This window comes from Pleurodeles waltl, chromosome 1_2 (genome assembly GCF_031143425.1).
Source record: "Pleurodeles waltl isolate 20211129_DDA chromosome 1_2, aPleWal1.hap1.20221129, whole genome shotgun sequence".
Lineage (NCBI taxonomy): Eukaryota > Metazoa > Chordata > Amphibia > Caudata > Salamandridae > Pleurodeles > Pleurodeles waltl.
In genome coordinates this window covers 1,346,166,829-1,346,180,697 of record NC_090437.1, presented here as the reverse complement: position 1 = coordinate 1,346,180,697, position 13,869 = coordinate 1,346,166,829, and the positions used below count along the sequence as shown (strand labels likewise).

The 13,869-nt window shown below is 50.2% G+C and overlaps 1 protein-coding gene across 1 annotated transcript in view; it reads left to right on the top strand.

Annotated features, from left to right (window-relative positions):
* The first annotated feature begins 515 nt into the window (after positions 1-515).
* Positions 516-13,869, top strand: part of LOC138252602 (zinc finger and SCAN domain-containing protein 30-like) — a 92,777-nt gene continuing 79,423 nt past the window's right edge. The window contains exon 1 of the mRNA XM_069205752.1: positions 516-577. The gene's annotated coding sequence lies outside the window, so the exon portion shown is untranslated. The remainder of the gene's footprint in view (positions 578-13,869) is intronic.

The window sequence follows — 13,869 nt, the reverse complement described above, 5'->3', positions numbered from 1 at the left end:
GTACTTGGAGGTGTGTCTCTCCTGCTCCTGAGGGGTGAGTCTTCTGCCCCGGGGGGGGGGGGGGGGGGATTGGGAGAGAGAGTGAATCTTCTGCCGCTGGGGGGGGTCTATCCTGCCCGGGGGGGTGAGTATGCTGCCCCCGGGGTGGGGTCTCTCCTGCCCCTGGGAGGTAGAGCAGTGCCTGTGCTCCGGGGGGGGGGGGGTTCTCCTGCCCCTTGGGGGGGGTTCTCCTGCCCCTTGGGGGGGGTCCTCTGCTCCTGAGGGGGGGTCTCTCCTGCCCCTTGGGGGGGGTCCTCTGCCCCTGGGGGGGTCTCTCCTGCCCCTTGGGGGGGGTCCTCTGCCCCTGGGGGGGTCTCTCCTGCCCCTTGGGGGGTCCTCTGCTCGGGGGGGGGGTGTATCTCATGGCCCCCATGGGGGGGGGTAGAGCAGTGCCTTTGCTCGGGGGGGGGGGGTGTATCTCCGGGGGAGGGTCCTGCTCTCCCCCTGTGATCCCTCTGCCCCGCCCCCGGGCCTCCGCGGATGTACTTCCGGGTCAGCGGCGGCGGAGGCAGCACAGGCGGCGCGGGGCGGAGGAGAGGTGAGGGGGCAGGGGGGGGGGCCGGGGTCTGTCCCCGCGGGGGGGCCTCCTCTCCCACAGGCCCCGGCTGCAGTGACCAGACCTCCCGGGTTGGCCGGGCCAGTCCCGATGTCCGCTGCCCTCTCCCGGCAGATCCCTCCTCCTTGGGATCCTCCACTGACCCGCCGCAGGGCAGCACCAGCCTTCATCCTTCTCACAGCTCCATCTAAGGATCGCTGCGGCGGCCGGTGTGAAGCTGTCACTCACCCCCCCTCCGGGTTCGCACTCCTGCCCCCGGGAGAGTGACTCCTGCCCCTGGGAGAGTGACTCCTGCCCCCGGGAGAGTGACTCCTGCCCCTGAGAGGGGAGAGTGACTCCTGCCCCTGAGAGAGTGACTCCTGCCCCTGAGAGGGGAGAGTGACTCCTGCCCCCGGGAGAGTGACTCCTGCCCCCGAGAGAGTGACTCCTGCCCCCGGGAGAGTGACTCCTGCCCCCGGGAGAGTGACTCCTGCCCCTGAGAGGGGAGAGTGACTCCTGCCCCCGGGAGAGTGACTCCTGCCCCTGGGAGAGTGACTCCTGCCCCTGAGAGGGGAGAGTGACTCCTGCCCCCGGGAGAGTGACTCCTGCCCCCGGGAGAGTGACTCCTGCCCCTGAGAGGGGAGAGTGACTCCTGCCCCTGTCAGAGTCTCTTCTGCCCCTGGGAGGGGTGAGTGCCTCCTGTCCCTGGAAGAGTGTATCTACCCCTGGGATGGGTGTCTCCTGCCCCTGTGGGGGTAGGACAGTGCCTCAGCACCACCCTCTTCTGGGTCGGTGACTTTTTTCTTCATTATATAAATTGTAATCCTACCATCATTTTGTGAAACGTCCCAGTTGTGGGATTTAAAGTTCTGGTCACCAGTCATGGGTGGCCTCTGCCTCAGTTGAGGGGACCCGGAGAGGGGCAAGGAGACGAGTCTAACCTCATAGAAGGGACCTAGGGGAGGGGGAGCCTGGAGGGGTGCAGTGTGAGGGCTCTACCCTCATACAGGAGTCCTGGAAGAGAGGGAGCCTGCCCTCTGAGGTGAGGGTCTGCCCTCATTCAGAGGTCCTGGAGAGGGGCAGGGTCTCTCCTCATGGAGGGCCCCTGGGAGAGAGCTGGGGTGTCTGTCCTCATGGAGTGGAGCTAGGAGAGAGTGAGAAAAGGCCTCTTTATTCATAGTTAGCCCCCACTTTTCCAGGGGGATCTCTAAGGGGCTCTCTGGGTACATTTTATAATACATCCTGCACTGGCATCAGTGTAGATGTATTACTCAGTTGTTTGATACCAAACAACCCAGGGTTCCGAGTGGCTATCTTGTAGCTGGGAAACTCGCTGTGACCAGTGTCCAGCACATGCATTTACAATGTCTCCCCTGTACACTTACTATGTCTAGGAATTACCAAAGACACAGTAGGGGTGTATCTGCTCATGCAAACATACCCTCACATGCATTATAGTGTAAGGCCCGTTAGAGGGGTGACATCCATATTACATTCAGTGTTAGTGGACATGGCCCCCAGGGTGAGTGCCATATCGAGTTTGCAATTTAGGGGACACCTTGTCATGCAACTTGCAGTGGCAGTCTGCATGAGGCTGATGTTGGGCTCTCAGAGTGGCACAGTTGGTGATTCAGCTCTGAGGTGCCTCTTCATTAACCATGCCCTAGGTACCAGGGGTGGCATTTACTAGGGACTTACAAGGGAGGCTGAAGTGCCAATCGTACAGTTTTAGGGAAGAGATCTGGCCTTGGGAACCTGTTTAACAGGGGCTCAGGGCACTTGCAGTTCGAAACCACATCATGTTCAATGCAAAAAGTGGGGGCTAACCATCTGAAAAGTGGCCCTTCCTTACCCATTTTTTCAGGATCACCAGGAGGTCAAGGGATCTTACCCAGATAACTCTGAGATACAGGTTCTAAGTGTTAAAATGTTACATACATCTATATTTGAAAGTGCAAATTTGGATTATAGTTCTGGCAAGAACAGGGGCCAGTTGGAAGCTTTTATGTCTGAAACTAGGGAGATTGTGTTTTTCTTACTTGGCCAGAGGAGGGTACGTACCTCAGTGGCTCTGTCCAGATGAATATGGTTAGAGTGAGTTCCATGGTAAGTGAGGAAAGACTATGATCGAGGTGAGAGACTTTCTTATGACTCAGTTAGGAATCGCCCTGCAGTCTTGGCTACAGACAGCTTAAACCATTTGTTGGCTAAACCCAGGGACATAGCTTCAGGCGGGATGTTTAGGGTGAAACATCCACAGAATAAACGTATTCTCCAATAGTTGGGTACAGGAGCTTTGAGTCGGGTATGGTGAAGTGTCTGTCAGCTTTCAGTTGGGATTTGTACATACATATACAGACAAAAGCACTCTTCTTTCTGTTTTGGGTCTTTAAAACGGTTATTTTACAAAATACTGAGCTTTAAGACCCCCTCACAATCCACATACCTCTCCCTCCCCCTGCTCCCTAAGCTCCCCTCACACCCGGCACATCATATAATGTACTTTAATGGATGTGATTGTTGGGAAATCAGAAGCTAGCTGTAGGAGAGGAGCCTCTTTCTAGCCTTGTTACCCCCACTTTTGGCCTGTTTGTGAGTATATGTCAGGGTGTTTTTACTGTCTCACTGGGATCCTGCTAGCCAGGGCCCAGTGCTCATATGTTTGTGGCCTATATGTATGTGTTCCCTGTGTGATGCCTAACTGTCTCACTGAGGCTCTGCTAACCAGAACCTCAGTGGTTATCCTCTCTCTGCTTTCTAAATTTGTCACTGCAGGCTAGTGACTAAATTTACCAATTCTCATTGGCACACTGGTACACCCATATAATTCCCTTGTACATGGTACTTAGGTACCCAGGGTATTGGGGTTCCAGGAGATCCCTATGGGCTACAGCATTTCTTTTGCCACCCATAGGGCGCTCAGCCAATTTTTACAGAGGACAGCCATTGCAGCCTGAGTGAAATAACGTCCACGTTATTTCACAGCCATTTTTCACTGCACATAAGTAACTTATAAGTCACCTATATGTCTAACCCTCCCTTGGTGAAGGTTGGGTGCCAAGTTACTTAGTGTATAGGCACCCCAGCAATAGCCAAGGTGCCCCCACATCACTCAGGGCAAATTCCCCGGACTTTGTGAGTGCGGGGACACCATTACACGCGTGCACTATACATAGGCCACTACCTATGTATATCGTCCCAATGGTAACTCCGAACATGGCCATGTAACATGTCTAAGATCATGGAATTGTCACCCCAATACCATTCTGGTATTGGGGGGACAATTTTATGATCCCCCGGGTCTCTTGCACAGAACCCGGGTACTGCCAAACTGCCTTTCCGGAGTTTCCACTGCAGCTGCTGCCAACCCCTCAGACAGGATTCTGCCCTCCTGGGGTCTGGGCAGCCCTGGCCCAGGAAGGCAGAACAAAGGATTTCCTCTGAGAGAGGGTGTTACACCCTCTCCCTTTGGAAATAGGTGTGAAGGGCTGGGGAGGAGTAGCCTCCCCCAGCCTCTGGAAATGCTTTGATGGGCACAGATGGTGCCCATCTCTGCATAAGCCAGTCTACACCGGTTCAGGGATCCCCCAGCCCTGCTCTGGCGCGAAACTGGACAAAGGAAAGGGGAGTGACCACTCCCCTGACCAGTACCTCCCAGGGGAGGTGCCCAGAGCTCCTCCAGTGTGTCCCAGACCTCTGCTATCTTGGAAGCGGAAGTGTTGGGGGCACACTGGACTTCTCTGAGTGGCCAGAACCAGCAGGTGACGTCAGAGACCCCCTCTGATAGGCTCTTACCTCTCTTGGTAGCCAATCCTCCTTTCTTGGTAGCCAAACCTCCTTTTCTGGCTATTTAGGGTCTCTTCTCTGGGGTATTCTTCGGATAACGAATGCAAGAGCTCACCAGAGTTCCTCTGCACTTCCCTCTTCGACTTCTACCAAGGATCGACCGCTGACTGCTCCAGGACTCCTGCAAAACCGCAACAAAGTAGCAAGACGACTACCAGCAACATTGTAGCGCCTCATCCTGCCGCCTTCTCGACTGTTTTCCTGGTGGTGCATGCTCTGGGGGCTGTCTGCCTTCACCCTGCACTGGAAGCCAAGAAGAAATCTCCTGTAGGTCGACGGAATCTTCCCCCTGCTAACGCAGGCACCAAAAGACTGCATCACCAGTCCTCTGGGTTCCCTCTCATCCTGATGAGCGTGGTCCCTGGAACACAGGAGCTATATCCAAGTGACCCTCACAGTCCAGTGATCCTTCATTCCAAGTTTGGTGGCGGTAAGTCCTTGCTTCCTCACGCTAGACTGCAAACCTGTGTACTGTGTGATTTGCAGCTGCTCCGGCTTCTGTGCACTTCTCTAAGGATTCCTTTGTGCAAAGCCTAGCCTGGGTCCCCAGCACTCTGTCCTGCAGTGCTCAACCCTCTAAGTTGGACTCCGACGTCGTGGGACCCTCCTTTGTGACCCTGAGCCAGCTCTGTTTCACAAATCTTCTAAGTGCCTGCTCTGGTACTTCTGCGGGTGATGCCTGCTTCTGTGGGGGCTCTCTGAGTTGCTGAGCGCCCCCTCTGTCTCCTCCTCCAAGGGGCGACATCCTGGTCCTTACTGGTCCCCAGCAGCACCCAAAAACCTCTACCGCGACCCTTGCAGCTAGCAAGGCTTGTTTGCGGTATTTCTCAGTGGAAACACTTCTGCAACATCCAGCACGCCGTGGGACATCTTCCATCCAAAGGAGAAGTTCCTAGCTATTTTCATTGCTGCAGAATCTTCGGCGTCTTCCACCCGGAGGCAGCCTTCTTGCACTTTCATCCGGGGTTTCCTGGGCTCCTGCCCCCCCACCCCCCGGACACTATTTCGACTCTTGGACTTGGTCCCCTTGCCTTGCAGGTCCTCAGGTCCAGGAATCGGTCTTCAGTGCTTTGCTGGTGTTTGTGGTTCTTGCAGAATCCCCCCTATCACGACTATTGTGTCCTATTGGGGTAGTAGGGGTACTTTACTCCTACTTTTCAGGGTCTTGGGGTGGGGTATCTTTCGTGATTCGCATTCCACTTTTGGAGTATATGGTTTGTGTTGCCCCAAGACTTATGTTTGCCTATTGCATCCTATTGTAATTCTACATTGTTTGCATTACTTTTCTTTCTCTTACTTACCTGTTTTGGGTTTGTGTACATATAACTTGTGTATATTACTTACCTTCTTACTGAGGGTACTCACTGAGATACTTGTGGCATATTGTCATAAAAATAAAGTACCTTTATTTTTAGTAACTCTGAGTATTGTGTTTTCTTATGATACTGTGCATATGATATAAGTGGTATAGTAGGAGCTTTGCATGTCTCCTATTTCAGCCTAAGCTGCTCTGCTATAGCTACCTTCTATCAGCCTAAGCTGCTAGAAACACCTCTATTCTACTAATAAGGGATAACTGGACCTGGCAGAGGGTGTAAGTACCACAAGGTACCCACTATAAGCCAGGCCAGCCTCCTACATTGGTGGTGCAGCGGTGGGATAAGTAATTGAAACCGCTTTACTACTTTGTCATTTTGTACTTTTCATAAGAGAATCATATACCAAATAGTTCAGTGTATGTACACTTAACCCAAAAAGTTTACTTTTCCATTCTAAAACTTTTTACTAATTTTTACTATTTTGTGGCTATCTTTTATTGGAAAGGGTAGGGATAGGCTCCTTACTGTCAGAGAAAGTGAAGCCAATGACTACAAAGTTTTGAAAGATGCACTCTTGGATGGATTTGGCTTAACCACTGAACAATACAGGATTAAGTTCAGAGACACCAGAAAAGAGTCTTTTCAAGAATGGACAGATTTTGTGGACTGTTCAGTGAAGGCCTTGGAAGGGTGGTTGCATGGCAGTAAAGTTTCTGACTATGAAAGCCTGTACAATCTTACTCCGAGAGAGCATTATCTGAACAACTGTGTCTGACTTGTTGCAACAATACCTAGTGGACTCGGATCTGACCTTTCCCCAAGAATTGGGAAAGAAGGCAGACAAATGGGTCAGAACAAGGGTGAACAGAAATGTTCATACAGGGGGTAACAAGGATGGCAAGAAGAAGGATGGTAAGTCTTCTGAGAAGGGTGGGGACAAAAGTAAGCATTCTGAGTCTTCATCAGGCCCACAAAAATCCTCTGGGGGTGGTGGGTCCAAATCCTCTTCTAATAATCAACCTAAAAAGCCTTGGTGTTATTTGTGTAAAGTCAAAGGCCATTGGGCAACTGATTCCAGTTGCCCAAAGAAAAACACCAAACCTCCCACCACCACAACCCCTGCTGCAAATTCTAGTGCCCCTAGTAATAGCAGTGGTGGTGGGAAATCTACTACTAATAGCCAATCCAAGGGTATAGCTGGGCTCACTTTTGGCAATGTAGTTGGGGTTGGTCTTGTTAGGGAGACCACAGAGGCTGTTTTAGTCTCTGATGGTGGCATTGATTTTGCCACTTGGTTGCTTGTCTCCTTAATATGGATAAGTAGAAGCAACTACCCCTAATAAAGGGTGTTGAGGCTCAGGCCTACAGGGACAGAGGAGCCAGTGTAACCATGGTGATAGAAAAACTGGTCCACCCTGAGCAACACCTACTTGGTCAGCAGTACCAAGTGACAGACGCTCATAACAACACTCTTAGCCACCCCATGGCTGTTGTGAATCTCAACTGGGGGGGGGTTACTGGTCCAAAGAAAGTTGTGGTAGCCACAGATTTACCTGTAGACTGTCTACTAGGGAATGGTTTGGAGACATCAGCTTGGGCAGAAGTAGAGTTGGAGGCCCATGCAGCAATGCTGGGCATTCCTGGGCATATTTTTGCTTTACCCAGGGCTCAGGCCAAAAAGCAAAAAGGACAGGGTGACTTGGATCCTGGAACAATGGACCAAGTGCTCCCTAAAGCTAGGGGTAAGAAGGGTAAATCCCTACCCATTATGCCTCCCTCTACAGATGATTCCCCTTCTGAGGAAGAGGAATTTCCTCCCTGTGCAGCACCTACACCAGAGGAGCTGGCAGCAGGCACTGCTGAGCTTTTGGGTGGAGGGGGGCCTGCCAGGGAAGAGCTGAGTGTGGCACAGCAAACCTGTCCCACATTAGAGGGTCTTAGACAGCAAGCTGTCAAGCAGCAAAATGGGGATGTCAGTGACATTCATAGAGTATACTGGGAAGATAACCTCTTGTACACAGAGTCAAGGGACCCAAAACCTGGAGCAGCCAGGAGATTGGTCATTCCCGTGCAGTACAGAGAGTTTCTTCTCACTCTAGCCCATGACATTCCTTTGGCTGGGCATTTGGGCCAGACGAAAACATGGGAAAGACTTGTCCCCTTGGTTCACTGGCCTCATATGTCAGAGGACACCAAAGACTTTTGTAAGTCCTGTGTGACCTGCGAAGCCAGTGGCAAGACTGGTGGCACTCCAAAGGCCCCTCTAATTCCACATCCAGTGGTTGGGGTGCCCTTTGAAAGGGTAGGGGTTGACATAGTTGCCCCCCTTGACCCTCCTACTGCTTCAGGCAATAGATTTTTCTAGGTGGTAGTGGACCACGTCACAAGATATCCTGAAGCTATACCTCTAAGGACCACTACAGCTCCTGCAGTGGCAAAAGCTATCCTGGGAATCTTTTCCAGGGTAGGTTTTCCTAAAGAGGTGGTGTCAGACAGAGGTAGCAACTTCATGTCTGCATACCTAAAAGCAATTCGGAAGGAGTGTGGTGTTACCTACAAGTTCACCACCACTTACCATCCACAAACAGATAGTCTGGTTGAGAGGTTTAATAAAACTCTCAAAGGAATGATAATGGGACTCCCTGAAAAACTCAGGAGGAGATGGGATGTCCTGTTACCTTGCCTCCTTTTTGCTTACAGGGAGGTACCCCAGAAAGAAGTGGGCTTAAGCTCCGTTGAACTCCTCTTTGGGCACCCTGTAAGAGGTCCACTTACTCTTGTGAAGGAGGGTTGGGAACAACCTTTAAAAGCTCTTAAACAGGACATAGTAGACTATGTACTTGGCCTAAGATCCAGAATGGCTGAGTACATGAAAAAGGCCAGTAAAAACCTTCAGGCCAGCCAGGAGCTGCAAAAGCAAAGGCATGATCAGAAGGCTGTACCAACCAGGACAGAAGGTGTGGGCATTGGAGCCTGTGGCCCCAAGAGCACTTCAAGACAAATGGAGTGGACCCCATCTAATTGTTGAGAAGAAGGGTGAGGTTACCTATTTGGTAGACCTAGGCACTGCCAGGAGTCCCCTTAGGGTGATTCATGTCAGCCGCCTGAAACCCTACTATGACAGGGCTGAACTCACCCTGCTTATGGCAACAGATGAGGGACTGGAAGAAGAGAGTGACCCTCTCCCTGATCTCTTCTGCACCACTGAAGCAGATGCCTTAGTGGAGGGAGTAGTTTTAACAGATTGCCTGACTGCAGAACAGAAAGACAACTGCATCAATCTCCTAAGCCAATTTTCAAACCTCTTTTCACTTGTACCAGGTACAACATCCTAGTGTGAACACACAATTGACACTGGAGACAGCCTGCCTATCAAAAGTAAAATTTATAGGCAGCCTCACCATGTCAGAGACTGCATCAAACAAGAGATGCAGAAAATGTTGGATTTAGGGGTGATTGAACCTTCTGAAAGCCCATGGGCTAGCCCAATGGTGCTTGTACCAAAACCTCACACCAAAGATGGAAAGAGGGAGATGAGGTTTTGTGTAGATTACAGAGGGCTCAATCAGGTAACCAAAACTGATGCTCACTCTATACCCAGGGCAGATGAGCTCATTGATACACTGGCTTCTGACAAGTATCTTAGCACTTTTGATCTAACTGCAGGGTATTGGCAGATTAGATTGGCAGAAGATGCTAAACCAAAGACTGCATTTTCTACCATAGTAGGGCACTACCAATTCATAGTAATGCCCTTTGGTTTGAAAACTGCACCTGCCACTTTTCAGAGGTTGGTGAATACAGTCCTGCAAGGGTTGGAGGCTTTCAGTGCAGCATATCTTGATAATATTGCTGTCTTTAGCTCAACCTGGGATGATCACCTGGTCCACCTTTGGAAAGTTTTGGAGGCCCTGCAAAAGGCAGGCCTCACTATCAAGGCCTCAAAGTGCCAGATAGGGCAGGGGAAAGTGGTTTATCTGGGCCACCTGGTAGGTGGAGAACATATTGCACCACTACAGGGGAAAATCCAGACAATCATGGATTGGGTTCCCCCTACAACTCAGACCCAGGTGAGAGCCTTTTCAGGCCTCACAGGGTACTACAGGATATTAATCAAGAATTCTGGCTCCATAGCTGCTCCTCTTAATGATCTCACAAGCAAGAAAATGCCTAAGAAGGTGTTATGGACAGCTAGCTGTCAGAAAGCTTTTGAGGAGCTCAAACAGGCCATGTGCTCTGCACCGGTCCTAAAAAGCCCATGTTACTTCAAGAAATTAATTGTTCAAACTGATGCATCTGAATTAGGGGTAGGGGCTGTAGGAGGCTGGCCTGGCTTGTAGTGGGTACCAGAGGTACTGTCGTAGTTTGGACTCTTGCTCTGAGCAAGACTGCTAGTCTCAGGATGACAGTACTTTCGTTTGTAGGTGACTAAGTTTTTCCTACAACTAGTTGTAACTGTTGTCCAAACCTTACCGGCTTACTAGTAGTACCTCACCAGAGCAGTCGCTTACGCATGGACTCAAAGTAAGATCTCTCAGGGTTGTCGTGGTTAAACGGAAATTACCCTTTTCTCACAGATTTATTATGTCTCATACAAACAAAGGCAATAACACAGATGCAGTAAAGTTATAATAGTTTTTATTCAACATAACTGCAATTTGTGATAAGTTGCATGAATTGCAATGATTAGGATAATGAATATACCAAGCAATATTATTGTGCAGAAGAGAGTCATTGTTATAAAGACCCCCACCATTATGCAATATATGAGAAAAATATATGTATATGTATAAGATGGAATAAGCCCTAATACCCTAAGGAGAATAGGTCTAACCTCCTACCTGCATGGAGAGCTGGGTTCGTTAAACCTGATCTGCCAAACCTGTGTCCATGAGAGGAGCCACCAACCCTCGTTACCTTGGAATGAGGTCTCTATCTCAGACTCCGCAGGGACACGAAGACTGGGTCAGCTTCAAGATGACTGCAGCATCGGTATCAGCGATGGTGGCGATGCCCTCTGGTCGGAATCCCTCTGAATATCTGTCTAAAAGTGTGTTGTATTTATACAGATCTACAAGGTCCCCTGACATAAGTGTTATTCATAACAATAGATAACAGGCATGCTTGGGACGGCAATTAATATCAACAATCCCTCGAAAGTATAGAGAGGGAAAATCCCTAAGTGTGAATACCTACTGTATGTGTGTCTTTCGTGCTTGATCTTGACGCCTTGGCGCAGTGACACTGATAATAAAACCCATAACAAGTGGCCTAACTATAAACAAGGCCGCCATCTTAAAGGAAATAAATAATTAAATGGACTTAGACAGAGCAAGCTAAGTAGGTTAAAAGTCACTGGGTGACTGGGGCACGAGCTTACAAGCCTACGGCTAAGCTAACTCCTGTTATCCCGTTAAAACAAACTAGGATTCACTATAGTACTTACACCTTGTGCCAGGTCCAGTTATCCCTTATTAGTGTAGAAGAGGTGTTTCTAGCAGCTTAGACTGATAGAAGGTAGCTATGGCAAAGCAGCTTAGGCTGAACTAGGAGATATGTAAAGCTCCTACTATACCACTGGTGTCATATGCACAATATCATAAGAAAACACAATACACAGAAGTACTAAAAATAAAGGTACTTTATTTTTATGACAATATGCCAAAAGTATCTCAGTGAGTACCCTCATTATGAGGATAAGTTATATACACAAGATATATGTACACAGACCAAAATTATGCAGGTAATAGCAAGAAAAGTAATGCAAGCAGTGTAAAATTACAGTAGATTGCAATAGGAGCACATAGGTATAGGGGCAACACAAACCATATACTCCAAAAGTGGAATGCGAACCACAAATGGACCCCAAACCTATGTGATCTTGTAGAGGGTCACCGGGACTGTAAGAAAACAGTGAGGGTTAGAAAAATAGCCCACCCCAAGACCCTCTGCAGGAAGAACAAACACCAGCAATGCAACAACAGTGGATTTCCGGACCTGAGTACCTGTAAGACAAGGGGACCAAGTCCAATAGTCGTGACAGTGTTGAGAGTGGGCAGGAGCCCAGGAAATGCCAGCTGAGGATGCAAGGAAGCTGCCACCTGTTGGAAGAAGCTTGGAGTTCTGCAAGAAAGAAGAGGACTAGGAACTTCTCCTTTGGCGGATGGATGTCCCACGTCGCGTTGAAGCTTGCAGAGGTGTTCCCACGCAGAAAGACTGCAAACAAGCCTTGCTAGCTGCTAGGGTCGCGGTAGAGGTTTTTGAATGCTGCTGTGGCCCAGGAGGGACCAGGATGTCGCCACGAGAGGGGGCGCCCAGCAGGTCAGGGAGCCCTCACAAAAGCAGGCAGCACCCGCAGAAGTACCTGAACAGGCACTTGGAAGAAGAGTGAACCGGAGTCCACGCAAAGTCACAAAAGGGAGTCCCACGACGCCGGAGGACAACTCAGAAGGTTGTGCATTGCAGGTTAGAGTGTTGGGGACCCAGGCTTGGCTGTGCACGAAGGAAATCCTGGAAGAGTGCACAGGAGACAGAGCATCTGCAAATCACACGGTACCCAGCAATGCAGTCTAGCGTGGGGAGGCAAGGACTTACCTCCACCAAACTTGGACTGAAGAGTCACTGGACTGTGGGAGTCACTTGGACAGAGTTGCTGAGTTCCAGGGACCACGCTCGTCGTGCTGAGAGGGGACCCAGAGGACCAGTGATGCAGACTTTTGGTGCCTGCGATTGCAGGGGGAAGATTCCGTCGACCCACGGGAGATTCCTTCAGAGCTCCTGGTGCAGAAAGGAGGCAGGCTACCCCCAGAGCATGCACCACCTGGAAACAGTCGAGAAACCCGGCAGGATGAAGCGATACAAGGTTGCTAGTAGTCGTCTTGCTACTTTGTTGCGGTTTTGCAGGGGTCCTGAGCAGTCAGCGGTCGATCCTTTGGCAGAAGGTGAAGAGGGAGATGCAGAGGAACTCTGGTGAGCTCTTGCATTCGTTATCTGGTGAGATCCCCAAAGCAGAGACCCTAAACAGCCAGAAAAGGAGGTTTGGCTACCTAGGAAGGAGGATTGGCTACCAAGAGAGGTAAGAGCCTATCAGAAGGAGCCTCTGACGTCACCTGCTGGCACTGGCCACTCAGGGCAGTCCAGTGTGCCACAGACACCTCTGTTTCCAAGATGGCAGAGGTCTGGGACACACTGGAGGAGCTCTGGGCACTCCCCTTTCCTTTGTCCAGTTTCGCGCCAGAGCAGGGCTGGGGGATCCCTAAACCGGTGTAGACTGGCTTATGCATAGATGGGCACCATCTATGCCCATCAAAGCATTTCTAGAGGCTGGGGGAGGCTACTCCTCCCCAGCCTTCACACCTATTTCCAAATCGAGAGGGTGTTACACCCTCTCTCAGAGGAAATCCTTTGTTCTGCCTTCCTGGGCCAGGGCTGCCTGGACCCCAGGAGGGCAGAAACCTGTCTGAGGGGTTGACAGCAGCAACAGCTGCAGTGGAGACCCCGGAAAGGCAGTTTGGCAGTACCCGGGTTCTGTGCTAGAGACCCGGGGGATCATGGAAATGTCCCCCCAATGCCAGAATGGCATTGGGGCGACAATTTCATGATCTTAGACATGTTACATGGCCATGTTCGGAGATACCATTGTGACGCTATACATCGGTAGTGACCTATGTATACTGCACGCGTGTAATGGTGTCCCCACACTCACATAGTCTGGGGAATTTGCCCTTAACGATGTGGGGGCACCTTGTCTAGTGCCCGGGTGCCTAAACACTAAGTAACTTTGCACCCAACCTTCACCAGGTGAAGGTTAGACGTATAGGTGACTTATAGGTTACTTATGTGCAGTGGTAAATGGCTGCTGTAGGAAGTTGGCTCTGTATGTGCTATTTCAAAGTAAGGAATAGCATGCACAGAGTCCAAGGGTTCCCCTTAGAGGTAAAATAGTGGTAAAAATAGATAATACTAATGCTCTATTTTGTGGTAGTGTGGTCGAGCAGTAGGCTTATCCAAGGAGTAGTGTTAAGCATTTGTTGTACATACACATAGACAATAAATGAGGTACACACACTCAGAGACAAATCCAGCCAATAGGTTTTTGTATAGAAAAATATCTTTTCTTAGTTTATTTTA